We start from the raw sequence: 14594 nt of genomic DNA on the forward strand, positions 1-14594 counted from the left end.
TTGTCTCACCTCCAGGTTTCTGGGGAAGATTTAAAGGAGCTCTTATCACATGGTTTATTTATCACACAATTCTTTCTATTGAACATCCCCGACTTTCCAAGCTCCAACCCTGGCAGTTGACTAAAGCAGTCCTTATTCTCTCATTGTTATGGTGTCACTTTCACTATTGACTACACCTAAGACTGCCCTCTTCCAACCTCTGTGAACTTCTGTAACACCGTCCCTCTGGTCATTCCACTTTCTTAGCAGCCTCTTCCAGTCGGTCTTCTCCTCCCACCTTTCCACTGCATTCGTACTCCACTTTATTACCCGTTGCGTACCCCACTGGCGGAAATTAGTTCCCACCCAGTATTATGTTCAGCTATAATCTTTTGTACATCAATTCCTCTACACTAATTTTCTTTGCAAAGGATTCTTCCACAGACTTCAGTTTCACCCTCTGCTTTGGCTTTACCCAGTGCTTAATTTTTAACAAAATTAGTGCCAGGGCCCTTGTCATGAGGCCACTCCTGCTTGCACCGCCCATTGCCCCTGCCAGCGCTGCCAATGACAATACCAATACAACTACTAACCACCACACTGCTACAAGTGTCCAGTTCAGACTATTCCAGGCCCCCAAATCTATAAGAACAGCTCGGCGGCAGGTATTAGTCATTTTTAATGTTCATTGAATTAATTAATAACTGTTGTTGTGCCCACCTCTAAATTAGATAAACAGCGCCACCACATGGCAGAGTGTCATAAGTGCTGGTGTTGCCAGTGCCCAGCACCTGAACCTACTGACTCAAATTAAGCACTGTCTTTAACAGTACCACCGTCGAACTTGTCTGCCCAGCCATTTGGCCCCCTATCGGGCTGTTAACTGGTCTGGAAAATACTGCAACGCTTAGGCATTTGGAAATAATTAAAACAGGGGCAATATTTTATGGAAAATAGAACTGAGGGCCATGCGTGGCCTCCCGACACTCTCTCACATTGTTCCTGCTTAGATTCAAATGATTTGGGGCAGGGCTCTGCATCACCAGGGCTCCTCCCTCGAACTCTTTTCCACTGCCTCTTCACCTTGAATGTAACATCAGATCTTCTCTTCGCCCACTTCTCTCACCAAGTGTTTGCTCCCCCTTAATTCTACTGCATGTCTTGCGCTCTGAAGAGTGCTTTGCCAAATCAGTGCACTATAAAAACAATAAATAGAATAAAAGAAAATAAAGGCTGTCATACTATATTTTGTATGTGCTGGCCTTCTTCATACAGGGTTGTGTCATGCACTTCTAAAATATACCTTAAAACATATTAAATTCTATTGCCAAGGCAGTTAGTGATGCATCTCTAGAACCAGGACCAAAAATTCACAAATTTCTTCCATTTAAAATAGCTCTTAGCTGCCTGGTGGTGGAATAGCACGTCGCGCACCAGATGGCATGGCACTGCTTTTTTGCTGTCTAGCCAGCAATGAAGCTTGCTCTTTATTTCTTTTCTTACAGAGCAGATAAGAGGGAGTGTGGGAGAGCAGGAAAGATTGGGGAAAAGAGAGGGAGAGAGGGAATGTCACTACAGTCTGAAACTGTTGATTGGGGTAAGGTTCGGGGGGTCAAAGGTTACAGTGGTTTGCATCCTCATCTGGAAAGGCTAATTAATTTGACTTACTTTTATAACAGATTCTCTTTATTACTCAAAATATATATTGATGAATGCTTTTTACTGGATGTATGACATTACAACGCGTGTTATTACAACGCATGCAGTTACATCACATGCGTTACAACGCATGCGATGTTACAACGCTATGCCATTACAACGCAAGTCTTTACATCGACTTGCGCTAGATGGCGTGCTAACATTAGAAAAGAGTAATTTACTATTCCAACTCCAGTCCACTTAACAGTAGGGAAGGTGTTGGGATAGTAAACTACACTATTTGTAATGTTAGCACGCCATCTAGCGCAAGTCGATGTAAAGACTTGCGTTGTAATGGCATAGCGTTGTAACATCGCATGCGTTGTAACGCATGCGATGTAAAAGCTGCGCGTGGTAAAAACCGCGTTGTAATGGCTGTTCCCCCTTTTTACCATTTGAATATGCTATGAGTTCTGACTGAATTCCGTTAGAAAATATTTTCAGCGCACACTGAAAGCTGAATCGAAAACTAGTCTTCTCGGGTCTAAACCACGGTACTTTTAGCATTTTGTAAAGTGCAAGTTTACCTGTCATCTTGGATCAACATTAACAATAAAGTCTAATCACTGCAAGCATCCTTTGCCGGTTTAGATCTTTTAGGTCTCACCTGCGACATCGCAAATGCTGTTTGCGCTCTCGCCTACCAGAGATATTGTATACATAAGGGGCTTGCTGCCCGATCATTGCTTACCATTCATTACCTTTATTGTTATGCCTATTTCCTGCCTTTTATTTACTAGCCTGTGCTGGCTTCACTTTCTCTTCTTTCGGTTGGAGCATCGACCAAGTACTGATTGCTTCAGCTGGATTGCTGTCTTTCCGCTGATTGCACTGTGATTGAGGCACTACTTTTATTTTTTTCTTTCCTGTCATCCTTGTTGAACCTGTTGCCATTTGTAGCTATGTTTTACTACGTCACATGAACTTCAAAAAATTACCTTTTCTCCTTGGAAATGGATTTTTATTGTGGCAACAGATGTTATCTCCTTCTAAATGTATTTTCAATAAGACATGCATACAGGCGCATTTGCTTCCTATATGTGATAGATTTTTTTGCAAAATATTATATATTTTATCTTTTTAATGCATGGGGAGATTAACTGATTTGCTCAGAATCACAGGGGAGTTGTGCCTAGACCTAACAAGCATTGGCAAAGGTAATAGGCCTCGACTTTGAGACTACTGGCTCTGATATTGCCTTTGTTTCATGTTGTATAGCATGGACATTGCCGACTTTGGCAATGATTTGTAGCCATGCTGTAAGCAGCATAACTGCTGCATACTATGGCTATTCAAAGTCTCGTTTATTATCAAAGTGCATAATTAATTAAAACCGTTACACCAAAGCATAATGGAAAAAGCGATAAAAGCTACAGTTCCGTAAAAATATTCATGATTAAAACAGTATCTTTGTTTATTCATTTCAAATAAAAAAACACCCAAAAGGAGAAAGGTACATTTATTAAACGGTGGATGTATGCAAAGTTCTTAAATGACTGTGCGTCACCTTAGATTGCATTTTAAAACCACGTCTGGTGCAATTCTTAGCGATTTAAAGTGTGTTAAGAATGTTCATATCAAATTAAAGCCTCAAAAGAAGAAAGGTACATTCAATAATGATTGGATGTATGCACAAGTTCTTAAATTACTTTACATAGCCTTAGAGTGCATTTATAAACACATTGGGTGCGATTCTTGGGGAATAAAGTGCGTCAACAATGTCCATGGAGGATTCAAAGTATCAGTGCATGGTCTAAGGCTTTAAGAGGCTTTGCCAGTATTATATATATGTGGCCTCTGTACCATGGCTAAAAAAAGAATATAAAAGGACTATGATACATCCAGCAGTAATGCACTTTTAGAAAAAAAAAACACAATCGCCTTGGATGCGTCCTAGAGCTTTTTAAAATGAGTTTTAGCCACTCTACAAAGCATCTTCGCTGCAGTACAGCATGGCTATAAAACATTGCCAATAGCTCCAATAGGTGAGAATTATTGTTTTTGCAAATGCTTGTTACACATGAGACAATGGAATTTGTTGCACACTGTTGACATGCACTTTTCTAATTGCAGGGAAAATACAATAGTTGGTATAGCCAAAAGGTCTGGTGTTTTGTCATGGTTTTTGTGAAACTTTATTGCTTTGACGATGTTAGGGCCTCTACAATCTAAAACAAGCATTTGCAATGCAATAGGTCTCGCATTTGTGAGAGTTAGAGCTATTGGCGTTGTACATGATAATATTTTTACCCATGTGCTTTGGTTTGGAGTGTAGCGGATGTAGGTGGTGTGGAATGGAATTGTGTGGGTTGAATTGGTATTCTAAGTTGTGGAATTCTATGAGGTAGAATTGGGTGGTAGGGAGTGGATTAGTGTAGTGGAATTATGTAGTATTGTGTGCAGTGTTTTTTTGTGGATAGTAAAGATGTGGTATTGAGTGCACTGGAATTATGTGGAGTGGCATTGTGCATTATGGAGTGTAATTATTTGGAATGGTATTTTGTGTTCGGGAGTGGTGTGTAGAGGAGTTTAAGTATGTGGTGTGCTGTTGTTTTTTGTGGCATGATGTGGAATTCTGTAGTATGGATCGAATGTATGTGGTGTATTGTGTAATTGTGTTGAGTTGAATGATGTGGTTTGCTGTTCAATTATGTGGTGAGGAATGGAAATGTGAAGAGTTGAATTGTGTGGTGTGGAAGTGTGGAGCATTGAGTGAAATTATGCTGATTGTATAGGGAAGAGAAGGGGGATGGAGCACGTAGTGGTGAGGGAATAAGCGCTAGAGATGAGAGGGAAAAGGGAAGGGTGATGGTGCAGCGGTGAGAAATAGAAATGATGCCGATTGCAGAAGGTGGGGTCAAAAAAATAGAAGGAAGGTGGAATCTGTAAGGAGCCTGGTGTAGCTAGAGGGGAAGGGAGTGGGAGAGGCGAAGGTAAGAGAAAGGTGGGAGATGATGGAGAGACCCTGTAGGACGTGGACATGGAAGGGTGACCGAAGGAGGACGAGGAGGAAGAGAGGACAATGGAACTGGGAGACAGAGAAACAGTTAAGAAATATGTAGAAGTAGAAGGCAGAGACCCAGGCGCGAGAATGAGGGAATGTGGAAAATATGCAGGCAACGGTGGAAGACTGGCGGTGGGAGAGAACCAGGGAATAAAAGTGGAGCAGAGAGAAACTGGGAAATAGGGGTAATGGCCAGAGTGAAAGTGAGAGCGAGCAGTGGAGGTTAACTGTTTATATTATTTTATGGGCAATTTGTTGTCCCTGTTGTCTGTGCGCGGAGTAAGTCACTGAGAAATGTGCATGAGAAGGAACTATAGGGGAGAGCGAGGTTAAGGAAGAGAGGGGTAAAGTTTGTGGTGAGAAAGTGAACTAGTGAAGCTGGAGTGGGTGGAAGAATGAGTGGTGCAGGTGGAGAACCAGAGAGATGAGGGTGAGAGAATGAGTGGCGGAAGTCAGAGCAATACTGTGAAGGTGGGGAAGTATGAGAGAAGATTGAAAAAGGAACTGGGACGGAAGCAGCGCTTAAATGTAGGGCGGTGCCGAGTGCATGTGCATCTCTGAATATATGTTTTCCGTGGTGAGTACAGAGCTGGGCAACCGTGTGCATCCACGGCACGAAGTGGAGACCTAGTGTAGGCTGCCTGCCCAGCACCGAGTTCAGGTGATCACATGCAGTAAAGAGATCTAAACCTGGAAATTAGAACCTTTGCATGCACTAGATTGCAGGGGTTAAAAGGAACAGTGAGTACGGCACGCCGTTGTAGGGTCAAGAACACAACTGGGATGGAATAGCTAAAGTGTTATTGGGATAGGCAGAGTGACAAGCACAAAGTGTCATGACCACTGGAAAAAGAGCCATTGAGACATGAGGAATATGAAAAGCAATGCCTGTACAGGCTACTAGAGCACATCATGGACAGAGAAACAGTAGCGGCTATGAGAGCGATGCAGGCCAAAGTGCACTAAAAGAGGGGAAGCAACAAAGCATGAGAAATGAAAAGGAGGAGCAGAGAAGGGCGACAAGGAGAGAAAGGCAGAGGCGAGACAGAGAAAGTAGCCACAACACATATGAAGGGAGAATAAACTAAGAAAGAAGGAGCGAGAAGCAAGAATCTGGGAAACACCTGGTCGAGAGGAAGACAGACGAACCCAGAAGGAGGAATAGCATTAGGCAGACAAACTAGATTTGTGTCTCCTGAAGAAAACATTGGTCAACGTGCAAAAGATCATCAACTGCCCCGCTGACGTCATTCTTGGCCTGCAGTACACCGATGACATCACTTGCTTCTGGTCCTGATCACAAGGCCCTCCATGGCTGAGCCTGACCCGGCCTCATTGAGTGGTTACTGTTTTACTGACCCACCAGACACTTAAGGACAACCGTTCATATCCAGCTCATACAACAAAACTGGCTGTGCATTTCATGCATGAGGTCACACCCTTCAAAGCTCTGAAAAGGCACTTACTTTATCAGTCCTGCTAACAGTCAGCCCTGAAATCCTATTATTTGATCAGCACTGCCTCTATCTCAGCGGATCCTCAGCTGACTCCTCCACCCCCGCCCTATAGCACCATCTTCTATTGCTTAGACACTGTTATTCAAACACAACAAATAAAATGAAATAAATCATGGAAACAACGGTGGCGGAAGCAGCGATAGGGAAAAGCGGTGGTAGGACGTGAGAAAGGCAATAAGAACGTTATACAGAAAGTGAGATTAAAGGCTAAAGTAGATATATACTAGAAAATAATGAAGTCAATATCGAAAAACACCAGACACTGGGGAAGCCTTAGAAAAATAGCTAAAAAACATAATGTAGACACCACATGAGACTTATTACACTTTCTTCCAACTTCAGTTAACAAAATGGAAATAAATTGATCATATACACTTTCGTTTGGAGCACAGTGCACTGCAGAGTTCACCTTTTGTTCAATGACAGAAGTGAACATAGAGAAGCAGCCTCCGGTACGCGTGTCTGGAAGAGACGCTGTGCGCGAGCGAAATCTCCAGTCCGGGTGGGTGGCGCCTAATGCCGACAGGGCGGACACCAACCCCGCTTCCACAGAAGCCGGACACAAAAGCAACGACAATAGTTCTCACCAAGGCGAAGCATTGCATGCGCTGCAACGTAGGCGAGACCTAAAAATGTCATTGGCTAAATGTAATAATGTATTTTGGTCTCAAAAAGCATACATTGCCATGGTAGTCACTGGCACGTAAGGGAACTGCATTGTTTGTGGATGTGCTCCTTGTGAAAGGGCATTGTACCGCTATTCACAGTAAAGTTAGCAAATAGCTGAAGTGTGCTGACTCATTGCCCCATTCTGTGAGCTGCAGAGGGTGGGAGAAAAATGTGAATCACACAATAACAGACCAATGTATGATGAGCTCTAGCTAAAAGCCCTTATAAGTAAGTATTCTATGCATACAATTTCAACAAAATCAAAAGGTTAAGACCATACTTAAAACAAATAGGCAGATCAGAATTGGGCCCTCAGAGCATAAAAGTGAAGTGGGCCCTTTAGGACCAAAGTAGAGAGCACCATTTTCCCTTCGTCAGATGCGCACACTCTATAGTTACAAAAATGGGCAACGACAGAGCCAACTTAGGGACAGTGGCATTAAATACTGCAAAGGCACCAAGAACTACAACTTGCAATGTAACACTGTAATATTTCCCACTGACTTGGGAACATTGAATAGTGCCAAACACAACTTCAGTCTTAAAGCAGGCAACCAAAATGGTATAGTTGTGATAGCCTACACCCTTTTCACTAGACTTCTGTACGGTTCAATATTTTCCCAACGTGGCAGTAATAGATGATGCAGAGCAAAGTCTCTGGTTTTTGTTTATTTATTTGTTTAAAGAGTTTTCTAAAGTATGAACATGACACAGTCTATCAGAGCACTGTACGAGGCAAAATCAATTACACTGTGTATACACAGAATACAATAATCATCATCAACATTAAGCTTTATTTCGCCTGTTCTAGTCATCAAAGCTACAGGCACATACACGATAAAACACAGATAAGAATGTAAGAAAAATAAAAAGTCCCTACAGTGCATCTCACAATGGGCATGCAGGATCATCGGATCTCAAAATTATTATCTGGCGGAAAAGTGTCTGCAAGGTTAAAACATGTTGGCCCAATGTGTAGAAATTACATAAGGTACTCAATTCAACTACACACAACTTCTGAAATTGTGAACAGGTCCATATGTGGGGCGATAGAGGCACGCCATGCCCATTTACCGTCAACCAATTAGGAGGTATGCATCATACGGAAAGGTTCATGCATTTAAAAAATAAACTCATTAGTTAAAAACTGATTTGAGATACAAAATATCTAATAAAAAAAATAATATATCTATCAGACAGTATCATAAGTTAAAAACAAAGGTTTGGAGCGGTGGTAATAAACAGGAGGAGCTAGCGCCAACTTACAGCCATTTAGGTATATGAAATAGAGCTTCAGACACAGCAATCGGCTATTAACCTTGGGGCCCTCCCATGACAATACAGTTGTTCAATTAATCTACAATAAAGTGCTTGTGCAGTACATCTAGTGCAATTGAGAGTATCAAGAGTCTAAGAACTGGGGCCCAAAAACAACTTGGTCTGAGGATCAGCCTAGCCATTGCTGGAGCCGGAGCGCTCCCGCGTGTGCCTTCCTCCTAACACCACACATGTGGCTTAGAAACTTGGCCACTACACAGGCAAAGAGGGGCCTGGAGTCCAACTTCAGTATACGCAAGGCTTCACAGTGGTTCCGTGTGCCCAATTGTCGACAGATCGGTTTAAGCCATTTGTCCCTGGGCTGCGCATAAGCAAGGCATGCAAACAGCACATGGGCTACGGACTCCACTGGGGCATTGCAACCCGGGCAGTTGCTCAGACTTTGGGTGTTAGGGTGCCACTGGGCTGTTACCTCACCCACCGGAAGGGTGCCGAACCTAAATTGAATGTATAATATGCTATTCTGGGGGATCTGAATAATGTCTAAGTAGGGTTCCAGCGATCTGACCTGTTTATGGAGCAGAAATTCCTCAGTGAGTTTCCCCTGGTTAGGCTTAATAAGCTCGTGTTGCTCCACCCATTTCCAATAGTATTGCTTCAATGCCTCTTTACGAAGCAGGGTGGGGTCTGGCTTGTCCCATAAGCCCGACACCAATTTCCTGACGTTACCAATCCACCCTACCTTGTAGCACGTATCAAGACAGGTAACCTCTGCCAGGGCTTCCCCGTAGGGCAATAGCTCCTGTGTCCTTGTTATTCGGGCCCAATAAAGCAGGGGGTGGCGCTTCACTCTGTCGCTAATAGGGCATCTACCCATATCGAGCTCCATACAGAGCTGCGCTAACCCCTTCAGATCGTAGACCTGCAGGCCGGCAGCAACAGGCCTACTGTGCGAAGCGAGGTGTTCCTTCCCTAGCGCCCCCGTGACACGCTTGTGGTCCAGTAGCATCTTGGTTATGTGGGGATTCCAAGACATTCTATCTGAGAGGCGGACGCCTAGATAGTCGAAGGTGCCGACTCTTTCCAGGGAAGTCCCTCCTAACACTAAGCTGCCTTTGAATGGCTTGTGGGGGTTAAAGGCCATACATTTGGTGTTGGCGGTATTTGTGACAAAACCCCTGGTGTCGCAAAAGGATTGGAATTTATTGAGCAGAAGCTGGAGTCCCGCCGGGGTCTTGGACACCAGCAGGGTGTCGTCTGCAAACAATAGAGTTGGTAATACAATAATACAGTAAAGTAAAGTTAATAATTTCATACTCAACTGCCTACAGTGTAATGCTGACAGAGACGTAAGTTCAGAAACAAAAGTCGATGTAGGAGCAAGGATGAATAAAAAAGAAATCTATATCTAGATTAATAACAGTGGGCTGGTGTAAATTGCCATGCAAACTTCTGTTGTGTAGATTGCAAGAAGGGATGCAGTTAATGAATCAATAGTATCTTCCAGTATTTTCCTTGTGAATACTGCGTTACTCAGGTGACCAGTAGACCGGGGTGACTTCACAGGGGACAGATGTTCAAAGTGGGAAGAATCTGTTAATCAAAATTGCTTCCTTCTTAAATGGGCCGATGGGTTAGTGCAAATTGTGGTTGGAAGGGTGTCCCAGATTCTACGGATGAGCTGGAGAAGATTTGAGCTTAGGTTCTACTTTCCTTGAATATTTGAGGTTCCAATAGAAGGGAGCTGGCACTGTGTAGGGAGCACCTGTCTCCAGAGATGACGTGACTACATGCTTGGTTTTAGCTCTGTCGAGGTGTGGAGCTTTATGCATCAGACAGGCTAGCCTGAGAATGCTTCTAGCTTTGAAAGGAAGCCACCGAAGAGATAAGAGGAAGGGAGTAATGTGATCAAAGTATCAAGTATCAGTTGCTGCATTGAAGGTTGCCTTGAGAGGAGTAAGGTGAGCTTTCGTTTTAACAATTCAAGTTGTAATATCATAGTCCTGTCTAGATGAGGCGATGGCGCGTGCTGCAGTCTTGATATCTGGACAAGTGATAAACGGTTTGACCTTCTTGAAGAGACTGAGTTAGAAGAGGGCACTGCAAGTGCTGATGTGAGCTTGAATGCTCAAGATTTTGTTCAGGATGATCCCTAAGGATTTAGTACATTAGATGTTTACAGCTTTTCATTTGAGGTTGTCCAAGTGGTTGAGCCATGTCTATACTGGTGGGGAGCTATGCGTGGGAGATATTATGAGGAATTCAGTCTTGAGGAAGTTCAGTTTGAGGTGGTTCTGGCCTAGTCAGGCTTGGACCTTTGCCAGGATAGTGATGAGCTGGATAATGTCATACCGGGAGGATATTTTCAAGTACAGCTACGTGTCATTGCGCATGGTTGTTTTAAAAAAAATTATATTCTCAATTCCACAGAACTCTCTTGAGAGACTCTCTGGAGCCAGCACATCTGCCTGTTCTCCATCGAGACTCTCTTGGGAGCACAAGGGGCTGTGCAGGATACAGGGGCACTCCCGCAGGATCTTGGCACCCTAAAAAGCATTTTTTTCAAATTGGACCCCGGCGAGACTATCCCTACCCTAACCCATTATACCTTAATTATTTTTAATTTTCAGGACACAGGGACCTTGAGTCCTGTAATGGTGGCCCAACATTTCTGTATTTGTTGCGGCCAGTCAGAGTGGGCACTCTCCCAGGACACACAGGAGCCCTTTGCTCCCGCAAGAGCGAGATGGCTGACTGAAAGAAATGTTTTGTGCCTGTGGTAATCTCCCGTACCCATCTGTTCAGATATCTATGGATTTTGAACCTTAATTTCTCAATAACCACTGACAGATATACACTAAGTCACAAAATACATACTTTCGGGATAAACAGCTAGCTATCTGCCACCTTTGGTGCAATTCTGTTCAGCCGTTTTGGGTGTAGGGTGTCTAAAATTCCGTATGGAAATTGCACGGGGAATTGCATTTTGGGTCCACCCCTTTTTCTTGCCCCCCCCACCTGATAGATCACCCCAAACCTTTCCAGGATGGAGCTGAGGTGGATGAACGTTTTTTGGAAAGTTTTGTGAAGATTCGTCAAATTGCACCAAAGTTATTAGCAAAACAAGTTTCTGCCTGTTAATCAAATCGCTTGGCCATACCCCGGTATATATATACATTTTGAACCTTAATTTCTCAAAAACTACTTAGCAAAATTACACCACATCACAAAAAGCATGCCTTCTGGGTATAGATTTAGCTTTCTTCCAAATTAGGTGTAATTCCATTAAGCTGTTTTTTTCTGAATCGCTGTTTAATTTTCCTATGAAATATTGCAGGGGGAAACGGGTTTTGTGATGCCCTTCTTTTTCTCAGCCCTCGCATGATGGGTCACCTCCGAAATTCCCAGAGAAGAGCTTTAGTAGAGGAGACTTTTTTTGGGTGAAAGTTTGGTGATGAGTCATCAAACAGTGTCAAAGGTATTAGAAAACAAAAAAAACATTTAAATAGAAACATGGTCCTAACTACCCAGTGCCAACATATATATATGTAGCGGGGGCATGGATGTCCTTTCACACTCTTTCACATTTTCTTTTCAGGTATATGTGGTGGTGATGCCTAGCTGTTACCCTTGTTCTGTTAAGCATCGACTAATTTAATACCAACCAGATGAAGTAAAAGTTAATAGTGTGGATTTATCCTTGCAGATCTAACTCATATCCAATTGTATTTATGTTCCTTCTTCTTGAGCAACCTTCTCACCGTGTTGAAGTAGATGATGCGTGTTTTGTGCATCAAGCTCCATGCTGTGGTTCTGCACCACAATCAGGACCCTGAATGTTCTAGGTCTGGCACTGAAATGCAGGGGGCCTTATTTATGAAAAGTGGCGCATCGCTGTGTGAAAACAGCAATGCAACACTTTTCAGTGCCCCCACCTTGCGACACCATGGATGCTTCGTATTTACTGTACGGCACTCCATGTTGCAAGGATTTACATATACGTCAGTATTCCTGACGTATCTGCAGGCTCAAAAGTGGTGCATTGCTGGGGAGTGTCAGAAAACAGACAACTCCAGCAATGTGTCCTTTCACATGGGGCAAGCCCCATGTGGAAGGCCCTGCGTAACTCTTTACGCCTGCTGTGAGGCACGTGTAAGTATTTTACACAGTGGTGTCCTAGAAGTGTTGCAGTGAAATCTCATAGATTTCACTTTCTACGAGACTTTTCTGTGCCGGAACGCTCACTCTGCATACATTATACCTGTTGCAGATATAATGTAGCGCTAGGTATTTACAAAGTGTTGCTTCTGCCTAGATGTGTCACTTTGTAAATATGGCGCAGATTGGCGCATATTTTATACCGTCTCAGTATCACAAAAAGGGACTCAACAACATCGCAAAGGGCTCATAAATAAGGACCAAAATATCTACATTGCAGAAACATGCTAGTGTAAGTTCGCTCTGTGCTGCTGGCTCAGATCTCCCACAACGTCACATCCACACTTCAAGCCCTCTGTCTCTACTGGAATATCCTGTGTTTCTATTTCCAGTAGGGCTCCTGAATGTGTAACATAAGAATGGTGGCAACACAATCAGTACTGTGAGTGGACATTACCTGTGAATTTTTGTAACAAGTCTTTTTTCTGACAAATTGAATTATTTCTGTAGTGAGGGCCTTCCCTAAACCACAAGTCAAAACTAGATGTCCTGCTAGAGTATTTTAGTAACTTGCAGTGTAATGAGTCGACTACTTCGTCTCTTCAATTTGACATTTCTTCATTTCTCTCCCTCTACTCTTTTTTGTTCTGAACCAGTACATATCATTGCTATTACTAAACTCGGCTACTTGATGTGATACTTTTTGGTCTGATGAGTCTTTCTTTCCTTTCTAGAAGCACACAGAAAACTTCAAGTTGGTGAAAGGTCGCTGCTCAAGTCTCAGGTCTGAGTCAACCATTCAAACCAGGTGAGTGGGTAGTTTAATAAAAAATACACAACAAGTATAGTCTGACCTGATGAGGAAGATTTGATAAATTATCACCAAAACAATCGCAAAACATCCAAAAATATAAAGTTCATTACATTTGCGTAGTAGAGTCACACTTGCGGCTCCCATTTAACAGTCTTGACTTAGATCCTAAGATGTACCAAATTCGGAAATTAAATGTTGTTGTGTTGTAAATAACAATTTATTTATGATGTGTTGCTCAGGTTTATGTGTTTCTGCTTCCAGGATCTTGCAGTTTTTTTTCAAGCATCAGACTTCAATTGCTGGAAGAGTTGTATGAATTTGCAGGCTTACTCTCTAAGTGATTGGGGAGTGGGTATAGAGGGGAGTGGGTGTAAAGCGGGCACTACATCCAGTATGGGGTGTGGCACAATTGCTTATTTAGTCGGTTTACAGAACACATTCATACACCTTCCTTTCATAAGTGACAAAAAGACATATGTCAGAGGGACCTCTTTACAGATACAAACTCTGTGGCTGGCTCCATTGACCAATCAGCTTTGAGATGTCATACACTATATGAGTGCAACTTCACAAAGGTTCACCTTCCATCACATTCTGAAATGTCCTCGTCCACTTGCTCAGTTTGTTTCATTGCTGTGTGACATGAGGTGACCCAAAGATTGCACAATAAGGAGACCATGTCACTGTGATCGACTATCTGCACTTCCGAGACAAACCATTGCTAGGACATATTTGACACATGTAGGTGTTCCTCTATGACTTTCTGAGCATAAGAGGCCAGAACTGCAGTTACTCACGACACCAGGAAATTGGTGGGTAATAATACAGAGGAAACTGTTCTTAAGGCCATCCTCTATAGTTTCCAGGGCTGTCTGGCCTCCAGAAAAACACGTGTTAAGCATAGGCTAAACCACTACTGAGCAGGAAAACACATTGAAATCGTCACAGTTGAAGCTGGGAGCAGAGCAAGAAAGCAAGATAGCGAGCAAGAGCACCGCTCATCTAACCAGGCGACCCCTTTGCTCATTCCATCAATATACTTTCATGGCTTACAAAAAACGTATATCTTGAACAGTACATATGAAAAGACTGGCTACGGCCCAGTCTACGAGAAAGAGTATACACAAAGCATCTCATATCGGAGTGGTCCCAGGAACAGCAGATATTACAAATGTTTTCACTGCCATCTCTAGAATGGACGATCAAACAGCCCCTGTTGAGCAGGGAATGCCACAGGAAGAAATATCCAAGGCAAAGGAAAGGGACTGTGCTCAAGTGCAATCAATGGCTAGCAATGACCAGCAAATGGCAATTAAACTAGAAAGTAAACAGCCAACGTACTACGAAAAAGATGCAGTCAATGGGGGGGATCAGGAACAACCCCATCAAAAACCATACATAGCCCTGGAGGTTCCTCCTGCAATCCTAGAAACCGACTATACTTTGCCGGATATAAAATTTTCACTAGGTCTACATT

This window comes from Triturus cristatus, chromosome 6 (assembly GCF_964204655.1).
Source record: "Triturus cristatus chromosome 6, aTriCri1.1, whole genome shotgun sequence".
In the NCBI taxonomy this organism is placed as follows: domain Eukaryota; kingdom Metazoa; phylum Chordata; class Amphibia; order Caudata; family Salamandridae; genus Triturus; species Triturus cristatus.